The following is a 13918-nucleotide window of genomic DNA, read 5'->3' as shown; positions in this document are numbered from 1 at the left end:
CCAATTAAACTGACGTCGTTTTAAGGAGATTTATTTGGTGACAGATAAGTCGGCCAGAAGGAGTTGTATTGGTTTGTATTTGTTAGAGGCGACTTGTAAGTAGGCCAATTATGTAAGAATTATGGTAGCGTTTTGCGCAGCCATACACGTTTAGATAAATACTTGCACAAATTACGGAGTCAACAAAGAAGGCCACTAACGAAGTTAAGATAACAGACGCCATTGGCAATACATACAGGATGCACTTATCAGAAGTCCCAACTGCATAACAAGAAGTATTAACTAGGCGACAAAAACTACACTTACCCTCATGAGAAGTATCACGCTCTCATAACAAAAGGTTTTACTGCCACTTAAGATAATACAACGAGGAGAATGGTATGTGACGTTGGGCCATGGACGCACACAGATGCACACATCAGTTATAAACCATTCGACGTGGCTTAAGATAAGGTGTATCCATAAACGCATAACAGATTTGAGAGGATAACGAGAGAGCAAAGATAATGACAACATTCGGAATAAACCTCTGTCAAATGAAGCTACAACAGATTATGCAACTAATTTTTCGTTCAGGTCATGTAAACATCGTCGGCAATCATTTGACGTCCACAATGAAGTATTCTTTCAGAACAAATATGAATGACATTGGTGTGTTTAAATTATTCTTAAGACGAACTATTGTTGTTAAGGCAAAATACACAGACTAGATGTAAAAAACTTTGTGTTCTGCCTTACGGCAGGTCTTGTCATGGGGGAAGCCTCGTCAGAGAGGTCCACCGCATAGGCGTCTAGGGAAGTGATTCCAGTGCTTTCCCGTTGCCTTCCACTGATGATGATGAAATAATAATGAGGACAACACAACACCCGGTCCCACGGCGGAGAAAATGTCCGACCCAGCCGGGAATCGAACCCGGGCCCCTTGGCGTTACAGACCGCCGTACTGAACACTCAGCTATCTTATTTCTTATAAAATATTTATTAAAATAAATAGTGTTACACATTCCAAATACATACTAATTACATATACTAGCAATGTACACGTGTTATACATGAAGTTATTTAAACAAAATCAGTTTGATCATTGCAGTTATGCTGATGTTAAAGAAAGACAACAGAAGATTGTGTTACTGACTAAATTACCAGAAGGAATTAAGTTAAACATCAAGAAAAGTTCAACATGAAAAAAATCTGCACTTCGAATTAAAAATGGTTCAAACGGCTCAGAGCACTATGGGTCTTAACATCTGAGGTCATCAGGCCCCTAGACTTAGAACTACTTAAACCCAACTAACCTAAGAACAGCACACACACACATCCATGCCCGAGGCAGGATTCGAACCTGCGAGCGTAGCAGCAGCGCGGTTCCGGACTGAAGCGCCTAGAACCGCTCGCCACAGCGGCCGGCTTTGAATTACATGTGCTCCAATCGTTACAGAAGCATAAATAGCACTTTATGAAGAATATCAGCAAGTTGGTGGGACGAATTTAAACATATTAATGTACACAAGAAAATCGTCTCTGTGAGAGACAGGTTTAGGCTAGAAACTGATCTTAAACCTTCTCAGCTTAGTCAGACTAGCTATGAGCATTTCACACATACGCATGGAAGTCGCCAAATACATAATATGGAAGATTTATGCTCATCACACATAAAAACAATGTAATAATCGTATTAGAAAATTTGTGAAATATTCGAGAATATCGGAAAGGAGATATTATAAAGTGACTGATCACAGTGAAAAAATGAAAAGGGCAATGTTCCAGCCATTGAATATTACATTATATCAGATAGAATCTTATGGTTTTAACAAATCGATAAGGACATTTCCTTAAGAACTTTCGATTTTCAGATTTCTAATATAAACCAATAAGGCAGCTTTAGTGTTTTGTGTTTTGGCACCATTAGACACACAATCTAACTGTCATAAGTTCTGTACATTAGCTTATAAAATTCCAAAACCTACTCTCTGCAGTAGAGAAACCAGACACCAAAAATATACAGTATAATTTTAAGTAATACCCTTAAGGTAACAACAATACATCACTGTCAATACAGTCTTCTTTTTTATATTAACCAATGCCCATTCTCTCAAATACAATTTTTAACATATTACCAAACTTTTCTTGTGTTTCGAATACCTTCTAATTTTGTGGAATTTACACAGCATGTGTACCTTGAACTGTGTGGTGCTGTCGGATCCTAATTTATTAAGGACGTAATTAACAAAATTTCGCAGCAACCAGTACAGAGCGTTATTTTTTTGCCTCTGGGAAATAGCATGCTTCAGGCCTGTGTATCAATGACAGCTATATATACACAGGGGATGTCCTTGTAATTAGAGCTGTTTGCTCCCGGATCCACTTCCAACCACTGCAAGTATATTTATGAATTATCGTGTCAACCAGATGGCATTGTTGGCATAAATTTGTTTCACACTGTCCGATTGCGTGCAGTCTTTCATTGGTTTTAACTATGTTGTAACTGTCTTGTACTATGACGTTTTTATACTAGAATTGAGCACATTAGAACTAATGTTTTTCCAGATCTCAGTCCACTCAATGTTTGGAAACTGTCGTTCTATTTTGTTCGTTCCTTCGCTTTTTTTTCGTTCTCGCATTATGGCTCTTGATGTTAAGTGTCGTGACTGCCTGAGTTCGACACTTAGATAACTAAACTCAACATAGAAAATCCTCAGATGCTGTAAACGACTGTTGATATTCCTCATGTCAGTCGGGGAAAGCAGACTTCGAGATGCTGGTTATGCTATCTCGCGAGTCTCTTATTACATTAACTTGCCCTTTGATATCAGTTAATCCTAGACCACCATTTTTAGGATCTAAAGGGGCTACTTTAGTAGGTACTCTGAACACTTCTCCTCTTCACAAAAAATTGGTGATTTTGGACATTACTCTCCTCGCTATCATTCTCGGAACTAGAAACAGCTGGGCAGCATAAAATAAGCTTTAGCAAGGATGCCTGAGTTGATGTACTTTGTTCTTTGAACTTGGTTCATATATGTAGTTAAATTCTCTGTAATGACTCCTTCCACTTAATCTGCTTTAACGTTCAAGTTTAAAGTCGTCATTTTCATGGGGCATGCTGTCAGGGTGATCCATAGTGTTTTATGTTGTCGGGCTGATTTTGCCCACTCGACGTTGATATTATCAAAACCCCTGAGATTTAACATCTTACTTCTTTTTGTTTGCATTGGCTCCAGATGCTTTACCGTACGAATCAGAACTGTTGCTAGCGTGGTTACCTCGTCATTATTTCTCATAATGAACCTATATCATCAGCATAGGCTGTTATAACTGTTTTATTTCCTGATAATGTTAAGCCTTTTAATTTAGGTTCAAGCGAAATGGCGAAGAGCGACATGGACAATGGATTTCCTTGAGGAACACCTCGTATTTGCCTCTGCCTGGATTGTTGACATTTCACCGCTATTTTAGCATTTATTCCAGCTGCTGTGTTCTTAATCAACTGTATGACCCTATCGTTGAAACTTATTTTCTTCAATGTCTGTAAGGCATTCATGATTTACTACAGTGATCGCTCTATAAAAATCTAAAAAAAGTAAAGCACACTTTATGTTTGTTACAGAAGTGTAGAAGAAACATAACGCGGCCTAATAACCAAGAAGATTTTAACTTCAATGACAACGGCCACAAAAGCCTGCAGACTTACATGTTACAGAAGTTATTGCAATGATATCCCTGAATTCTGCTAGATTTTCAAAAATGGTTCTGCTTGCGTGCTGTTCAGATGTTGACCAATAATTTTATCTGTAAGGCATGAAATTCTCTTGTTTACTATTCTAGCTATTAATTTATATTCAGAATTCAGCAGTGAAATAGGACGAACATTATTTAAATCTTTGTTTCCATTACTTTTTGGCACCAGAACAACTTTATTCTCCGTAAAGTCAGCCGGAATCATTTTACCCTGAATAACCTCAATTACAATGTCCGTGATTTTCGCCCCTACGGTTGGCCAGTAACGGATGTAAAACTCAGCTGGCAGACCATCCGGTCCTGGGGATTTCTTCGGTGGTGAGGCCCACAGTCTCATACACGCCCTCTTCACTAACAACCACGAGAAAACTTTCGCTGTCATCTTCTCTCAGCTGTGGGACTAGGACGTCAAGGAATTCTTCCTAGGAAGCATCACTACTTTGATGTACAGAATATAGCTCGCAATCATAGCGATAAATCTCGTCCATGATACCCTGCTGGGTTATGAGAATCGTACTATGTTTTGATAGAATTTCATCAATAAACGTCATTCTCCCGTTTTCCGTATGCTTCACTAAATGATACAAGGAAGTAGTTTCACCTTCCTTCAATTTTATTTTCAACCCTTCCATTTGACTTCCCTTGATAAAAGTAACTTGTCTTTGACTTTTTTTATGTCTGCTATCCAAAGTGAGGAACCTACTGAGACTTGATGATATACATCTCTCAAAACAGAGTAGTAATATTCTGTAGTGCATTTCAGTTCTCCTGTGCTCTGGACACTGTATTGAATAAGAACCTTCCTCAACTTTGGCTTCGCCATTTTAACCCACCAGTCGATAGCAGTGGCGTATCTACTACGAGCACGCAGGTATATTGCCCATGTATCTTTAATCAGGTCTTCTAAATCATGATTCACTAACAAGGAAGTGTTCAAATTGCACTGATTCTTGAATCGGCGAACCGGCTGTATTTTTAGATTTATGCAAGCAAAGACTCTTTAATGGTCTGATAAGTACGTAGGAATGGTTTCTACTTTTGTCACGGAAGTTTCAAGATCTTTAGAAATGTATAATCCATCAAATCTGCTATGTGATGTTGCCGTGACATACGTGAACTCAACAATGGAGGGTATTTGATTTCCCATATATTCTTTATTCTAAACCAGTAACTAGTTGTTATAGTTCACTTGAGATATTAAAATTAGGTAATTGATCTTTCCGATTTAAAACACAATTAAAATCACCTCCAAGTAATAATTGTCTTGGAATTTGCCTAAACAAGTGTATCAGGTCATCTTTGAAGAAACTTGCCCTTTCAGCTCGGTGAGAACTTCCTGAAGGGGCATACATGTTGATGATAGTCACATCATAGATATTTAATCCTATCCCCTTCCGGATTTCAATCGATCCACCTGGCGTACTGTAATCCCTTCCCTCAGAAAAAAAACCTAGCTGTCCCAACACTTGTTTCGGGTGACACATTTATGTAACTGACAAAACCAGGTATTACTAAATTCGAAATTAGAACTTCTTGTAACAGGGCAATATCAGCCGCGGATTCGTACAAAAATTCCTTAAGGGCCGATAATTTCAAAGCGGACGTAATTTTATTTATGTTTATAGTGGTGACAATAAGACTGCGTCATTGCACTGTCACTATGTAATTGTTTTGATGAACTAATTTAGTTTCCTGTGGTTCATGGTTCAGGTTTGCTATAACAGTTTTCTCGGAAGGCGCAACATGGAATAACACTTCAATCAGTTAATTAGTTACTGTCCCTTTTTTTCTACTTCTGATGTTTTCTCTTGTACCTCAAGCAGACTGATTTCCTAGTAAACTTTCTGATTTTTCCTCCAGTGCTTCGTGTAGGACCGTTTCGGACCGAACATTCTTTGGGCTGGGGTCGCCGTTATCGGATATCCCTGACATAATGCAACCTGTCCGTTGAACAAGCAGTAAAAGAAACCAAAGAAAAATTTGGAGTAGAAAGTAAAGTTTAGGGAGAAGAAATAAAAACCTTGAGGTTTGTCCATTGTCTTGAACGGATGATATAAGATGAAATCAACAAAAGCGAAACAAGGATAATGCAATTCAGTCGAATTAAATCAGGATATGCTGATGGAAACAGGCTAGGAAACGAGACATTTAAAGTAGTAGATGTGTTTTGCTGTTTGGGCAGCAAACTAACTGATGCTGGCCGAAATTGAGAGAATGTAAAATATATTCCGGCAGTATAAAGTACGTACTGGCAATGGCAAGAAGAGGATTTCGAAAAAAAGAGAAATTTGTTAATATCACGTATCGATTTTTTAAGTGACAGGTAGTATTTTCTGAAAGTATTTGTGTGCAGTGTCGGTATGTATGGAAGTGAAACATGGACGATAAACAGTTTAGACAAGATGAGACTAGAAAGAAATTTCAATGACTTGGAAACATCAGCTGTGTATGGGACGTTGACAAAAATCAACGGGGAAGTTGAAAATGTGTGCCCGACCAGATTTGAACCCAGGATCTCGTGCTTACTAGCACACTTGACCTAATTCTGTTCCTTATCGGTCGTTGTATTTGTTCGGGGCAGAAGTCTCATGACACTTGTTCAAAGTCATTCACTCATTTTTTTTTATTTCATAGTGCAGCTAACCCTCTGCCGAACAAGTCCTAAGCCACTGAGGACACAAGAATTATCGCGACTGCGTGGCGACTTATCCCAAGGACATCCCGCAGCAGACCCACACTCTCAAATTACTCCACACACTACGGAAGTAGTGCTCCCTGCTCATTAATCTCAATGCTCATGAGAAGGTCTGCTTTCGCATGAGTTCGAGGGTATGTGGGCCCCCTAGATTGCGTTGCCATAGGTCAAACGGATATCAATTGCGTTGTTTCAAATGGTAACCCCCATTTTTTATTACATATTCCTGTAGTACGTGAAGAAACATGAATGTTTTAGTTAGAACACTTTTATCTCTTTGTGATAGATGGCACTCTAATAGTCACAAACATATGGCCCACAATTTTAGACGAACAGTTGGTAACAGGTATGTTTTTTAAATTCAAATACAGAACGTAGGTACGTTTGAACATTTTATTTAGATTGTTCCAATGTGATGCATGTACCTTTGTGAGCTTATCATTTCTGAGAACGCATGCTGTTACAGCGTGACTACCTGTAAATATCACATTAATACAATAAATGCTCAAAATGATGTCCGTGAACCTCAATTCATTTGACAATACGTGTAACGACATTCCTCTCAACAGCGAGTAGTTCGCCTTCCGTAATGTTCGCACGTGCATTGATAATGCGCTTATATATGTTTTCAGGCGTTCTCGGTGTATCACAATAGCAAATATCCTTCAACTTTCCTCACAGAAAGAAATTCGGGGACGTCAGATCCGGTGAACGTGCGGGTCATGGTATGGTGCTTCGACGACCACTCCACCTGTCATGAAATATGCTATTCAATACTACTTTAACCACACGCAAGCTATGTGCCTGACATACATCATGTTGGAAGTACATCGCAATTCTGTCATGCAGTCAAACATCTTGTATTAACATAGATACAACATTACGTATGAAATCAACATACATTGCACCATTTAGATTGCCATCGATAAAATGGGGGCCAATTATCCTTCCTCCGATAATGCCGCACCACAAATTAACCTGCCAAGGTCGCTGATATTCCCCTTGTCGCAGACATCGTGGATTTTCCGTTGCCAAATAGTGCATATTATGCAGGTTTGCGTTACCGCTGTTGCTGAATGACGCTTCGTTGCTAAATAAAACACGTGCAAAAATCTCTCATCGTCCTGTAATTTGTCTTGTGCCCAGTGGCAGAACTGTACACGACGTTGAAAGTCGTCGCCATGACATTCGTGGAGAATAGAAATGGTACGGGTGCAATCGATGTTGATGTAGCATTCTCCACACCGACGTTTTTGCTATTTCCGATTCTCGCGCAATTTGTGTGCTACGGATGTGCGGATTAGCCGCGACAGCAGCTAAAACACCTACTTGGCCTTAATCATTTGTTGCAGGTCGTGGTTGACGTTTCACATGTGGCTGAACACTTCCTGTTTCCTAGAATAACTTAACTAACCGGCTAACGGTCCGGACACTTGGAATATGTCGTCCAGGATACCGAGCAGCATACATAGCACACACCCGTTGGGCATTTTGATCACAATAGCCATACATCAACACGATATAGACCTTTTCCGCAATTGGTAAAGGGTCCATTTTAACACGTGTGATGTATCACGAAGCAAATACCGTCCGCATTGGCGGAATGTTACGTGATACCACGTACTTATACGTTTGTGACTATTACAGCGCCATCTACCACAAAGCGAAAAAAAGTGGTCCAATTAAAACATTCATATTTCTTTACGTACTACACGAATATGTAATAAAAATTGGGGATTCCTATTTTAAAAAACGCAGTTGATATCCGTTTGACCTATGGCAACGCCATCTAGCGGGCCAACCATAGCGCCATCTGGTTTCCCGCTTCAGGCTAGACAAGTTTCGTTCTTTGTAGCTTTTTCGTTTTATTTTAATTTCGTGAGATATTTGGTCCGGTCACGATCAATGGACTACCCTGTAGAGAATAGAAGCTATTGAAATATGATATTACAGAAAATGCTGAAGATTAGATGGCTAGATCACGTAACTAGTGAGGAGGTAGTGAACAGAGTTGGAGAGACAAGAAATTTGTGACATGCCTGACTACAAAAAGGGATCGGTTGATACGACACATTATGAGACACCAAGGGATCACAAATTTAGTATTGAAGGGAAGTGTGGGGGTTAGAAATCGTAGAGCGATATCAAGGAATGAAAACAGTAAGCAGATCCAGAAGGATGAAGCTTGCAATAGTTATTCGGAGATGAAGAGGCTCGCGCAAGATAGAATGGAGAGCTGCATAAAACCAGTCTCTGCGCTGAAGACCACAACAAGTAAGTAACTAATTGGTACTATTTTACATTTATCATATAGCCATGTACGAGTCGTCTATGGTGACTTTGGAGAGGAGAGGAAGGAATCGTGACGATCGATCTGGCTGCAGCCTGGGAAAAACGAACTGCTAATGACTTATTCCAAAAGAAAAAAATAGAGTTTGCAAAACTAATGAATTAGTTGATGAAATGATCCAATCTTCAAAGTATCTTCTGTTAAAAATAAAGATGTTGTGCTTTATACATCGTGATGTAACTGTGATAGAACGCTCAAGAAATTAATTTAGAGAAACATTGCCTTCATCGAAGACATAAAAGCATCCCGTCTTCAGGCCACGAGTGGCCTACCGGGACCATCCGACCGCCGTGTCATCCTCGGTGGAGGATGCGTATAGGAGGGGCATGGGGTCAACATATCGCTCTCCTGGTCGTAAGATGGTATTCATGAATATTCCTCAATTGGCACCACGAGGCTGAGTGCAACCCCAAAAAATTGCAACAGCGCATGGCGGCCTGGATGGTTACCCATCCAAGTGCCGACCTCGCTCATCTATTTTATTAACATTTCCTGATATTGTATACTATATTCGCCGGTACAAATTAAGGTTGAGGATGACATCAAAACAGAATCGCAATGTGATAACGCTGTTACTATACACAGTTATGTGAGTCCAGACTTTTTCAAAATTATCTGCCGTCTTCTAAACATTCATGGTGGTGTCTGATTGTACTATATCGTGTCTCCCAACCACTTTCGCGCAACGACGCTGTGAGCGTGTTTTTTAGGGAACTAGTTTGAACCTGGGACCTGTTGCTGGTAAGGAGACGCCAGACCACACATGACATGTAGAATTCAGAAGAGTTCAGTGAGACTAGCGATGATATAACCAAATACTAAATGATCTCAGCGTTAGCTCCACTGCACTCCCTGTAAAAGAATCTTAATTCTAACTAAATATAGTGGAAAGGGTTCAAGGCTTTCCTATTTTTAGTTAGCTGGTAAAATAACAAATGGCAAAACGCCAGTTTTTCGGATGAATCCAGGTTCTGTTTATAGCATAATGATCGTCGCATCCGTGTTTGGCGACATTCCGGTGAACGCACATTGGAATCGTGTACTCGTCACAACACGCCGGTCACTACTGTTGATGAACTGTGGTATCGTTGGGCAACTGGATCGTCACAATACGTTAGTCAGTACTCTTTATGAACTGTGGTATCGTGTTGAAGCTGCATGGGCAGCTGTACCTGTACACGCTATCCAAGCTCTGTTTGACTCAATGCCCAGGCGTGTCAAGGCCGTAATTACGTCCAGAGTTGGTGGTTCTGGGTACTTATTTCGCAGGATCTATGCACCCAAATTGCGTGAAAATGTAATCACATGTCAGTTCTAGTATAATATCTTTGTCCAATGTATACCACTTCATAATCTGCATTTCTTCTTGGTGTAGCAATTTTAATGGCCAGTGGTGTAATATGAACAGTGCAGCGTGTCACTTTATAATCGAACTTGAGCGGAACCCTTTTTTGGCATTTCATAATTTTATCTGCTTCAGTTGTTGCAAAGAAACAGAAAAGCTATTCGCGTCACTAATTTGGAACTTATCAGATCATTTAATAGAAGCGAGAGCCTCTGTCACGCCACTAGTTACTTCAGTGCCACTCGCCAAGAAAAACTCTCATCCTGAGTTCCACGCCTGCACTGGGACAGCGTTATCTACACGAGACATCAGTTTAGTGAATTGTAACAGAATATCTGCGTTGTACCTTGAAACGGCAGAACACGACTACGTCACTCGCATGTCCTCACTTCCTGGTGCAAACGGATATAGTTACATGTTATTTGTGCTAACATGGAGAAGGGTAACCAAAGGAAGAATTAATATATCAGAACAGTGTTCTGCGTATTAATGGGTGCCTCAAGTGAATTCGAACGTGGGAAAATGGTTGGTGCACGTATGGTGTGTTATTCTCCAACCAAGACAGCCGAAGTGTTTATTGCATCTAGAGGCTCCATACTGAAAATTTATACCGCATACAGAGAAAGCGTAAGGCTTCATCCATTAGGTCGCAATGAGGACAAAAATGCGTGTTGTGTGATCGTGGCAAACTGTCATTGAAGAGAATTGCGACGAGTAATTATGGGACGACATCTGCAAAACCCATGGCAGAAGTGAATGTCAGCACCAGGACAACACGAAGGGAATTGCTTAGGCAGGGAATTGTAGGACGATCTGAAAGTTCAAAGCTAGTTGCCAATGATGGAAATGACAGTAACGGGAAAACATAGAGCCGAAGCCATAAAACCTGAACGGAAGGAAGGCATTGGTCGGATGAGTCTCGTTTTCAACTACATCCAACTTCTAGCCGTATTTCCGCCCCAAGTGTGAAACACGAGGGAGTTAATGCATGATTTGGAAAGCCATATCGTGATATTCCATGCGAACCATAGGTCCTATGGAAAACTGGCAACGACTGCGTGACAATTTTGGCCGATCCGGGGCATCCCAAGGTACTGTGTATTGTTGCCCAAAGCTCTTTCTGTGTTTCATGACGAGAGCCCCCGTCCACACAACTCGCCTCGTCAGGGACTGCTACTGTGCACATGAGGATGATTTTTTCGCATCTCCCCCGCCAGAAGTCACCAAATCTCAGTATTATTGAGCCTTTGTGGTCTGATTTGAAGAGAATGGTGCGTGGTCGCTACATATCCACATTAACTTTCCTTGAAAATTCCACTATTTCGCTGGAGGAATAATGTAAGATTCCCTTTGAAACCATGCAGAACCTGTATTTATCTATTTCCTGGCGACTGGAATCTGTTTTAATGCTACTGGTTTGCTACACAATGTTAGACATGGTCAAGTGTTGTGCTTTTAGTGTTTACACACTTTTCTCCGTTTTTTTGTTATGAATTTTAGCATTACATCCAGCAACAGCAGAGCTTGGTATTACGTGTACACCATAAAAACATATTTACTTGAAAATCACTCACTGATAACTAAGCGAAAACAACAAATCCTACGACATGACACAACCTCCAACATGCAAGTATGGGCGACAAGAGTTCCTAAGTGACGTTAACTGCAAAACAGCGAAAACCCATTTGCTTCTGCAATCTGCTTACTAAGCCCCACCCCCCCACCCCCACCCCCCAACCACCCCACCCCCCCACCGCCATCACTTTCCCTAGACACAATGACTTCTTGAAGACATACCAATCACATAACGTGACCCGTTTCTGATCTGTAAAAGCCAGCTAGCTTCTGGCCGCTGCGGAATGTTTCCGCTCTTTGCCAACATTAGCTACGTAAAGATACGATAGTTAGTTAAATGAAAACCTTTATTTATTAAAAAAAATATATTTATTGTGCAGAATTGGTACAAAGTTGTATAGATTTTCAACATATTCTCCCCCACGCGCAATGCAAGTCGTCCAGCGCTTACAAAGTGCATAAATTCCTTTAGAAAAAAATTCTTTTGGTAGTCCGCAGAACTATTCATGCATCGCGTGGCGTATCTCTTCATCAGAACGGAACTTCTTTCCTCCCACTGCGTATTCGAGTGCTCCAAACATATGGAAAGCAGTTGGGGCAAGGTCTGGTGAGTATGGTGGATGAGGCAGACACTCAAAATGCAGGTCTGTGATTGTTACAACTGTTGTACGGGCAGTGTGGGACCTTACATTGTCATGTTGCAAAAGGACACCTACTTACAGCAATCCATGTCGCTTTGATTTTATTGCAGGCCGCAGATGATATTTTGGGAGATCTGTGTATGATGCACTGGTGACAGTGCTCCCTCTACGCATGTTATGCTCCAAAATGACGCCTTTTTCGTCCCAAAAGAGAGTCAACATAACCCTCCCTGCTGATGATTCTGTTTGAAACTTGGTTTTGGTGATGAGGAATGGCGCGATTCCTTGCTCGCTCTCTTCGTTTGCGGTTGGTGGAAGTGAGCCCAGGTTTCGTACCCAGTAACAATTCTTGCAAGGAAGCCATCGCCTTCTCGTTCAAAGTGACGAAGAAGTTCTTCATAAGCATCAGCACGTCGTTCTCTCATTTCAAGGGTCAGCTGCCGTGGCACCCATCTTTCAGACACTTAAACTGGAGTACATCATGAACAATGTGGCGTGCTGACCCATGACTAATCTGTAAACATGCTGCAATGTCATTCATTGTCACTCGGCGGTTTTTCTTCACTATTGCTTCAACTACTGCAATGCTCTGTGGAGGCACAACTCGTTGTGCCTGACCTGGACAAGGAACACCTTCCACTGAAGTCACACCATTTGCGAACTTCCTACTCCATTCGTAGACATGCTGCTGTGACAAACATACATCACCCTACTGAACCTTCATTCGTGGATAAATTTCAATAGGTTTCACACCTTCACCACGCAAAAACCTAATAACAGAACGCTGTTTTTCCCTGGTGCAAATCGCAAGTGGGGCGGCTATCTTTATGCTGATACTGCGACGATATGTGTGCATCTGCGCTATGCTGCCACCTACAGGCCATTCTGCACGCTGTTTGTAGCACGCTACCAACTTACAGGCTAACGGCGCGAATATGTTATCACAAATTCAAGATTTTCGTTTGACTCTCCCTCATACTATGCTTCGTAGCAATGAGCAGTCACTGAGGAAATAATTTGCGATATTTTCCATAGTGATTATTACCACTCTTCCCAAAATCGAGGGAAATGTCTGTAACTCGTATATCTAGCGGCTCGCTTCAACTTTCGAATCACTTCTGCTGTGCATAGGTCGATTACTTATTTTATTTTACAAGCTATAAGGTGGCTGCCCCGGGAGAGCGGATTGGGTTGGGGGGATGGGGGGAGGAGGGAGAGTATGTCCCTTGTCCCAGAAGCTGATAGCAAACTTTCGCTCCTAGCGTCCTCCGAAAAAGGGCCATCTTGAAGTGTGCGATTAGTATGATCGCTCGAATCAAAACACTTCGCACTGCCAACACGACGATGTGCCACATCTTGTAGACATTTTATTCTTACAGTGTGTACCTACGTGGTGCGGATGACATCTAAGTGTTACAGTGCAAAGCAGTGTTGTTTGGCGTCCTTCTGGGTGACTGCTAAAGCAAAACAATTGGACTGGGTAAACTCATTACTGACACAATCTGCGTTTATCTACAATGAGGTGACAAAAGTCATGGGGTATCTCCTACTATCGCGTCGGACTTCGTTTTGGC

Source organism: Schistocerca gregaria, chromosome 3 (genome assembly GCF_023897955.1).
Source record: "Schistocerca gregaria isolate iqSchGreg1 chromosome 3, iqSchGreg1.2, whole genome shotgun sequence".
Taxonomy (NCBI): domain Eukaryota; kingdom Metazoa; phylum Arthropoda; class Insecta; order Orthoptera; family Acrididae; genus Schistocerca; species Schistocerca gregaria.
This window is presented reverse-complemented; position numbering follows the sequence as displayed.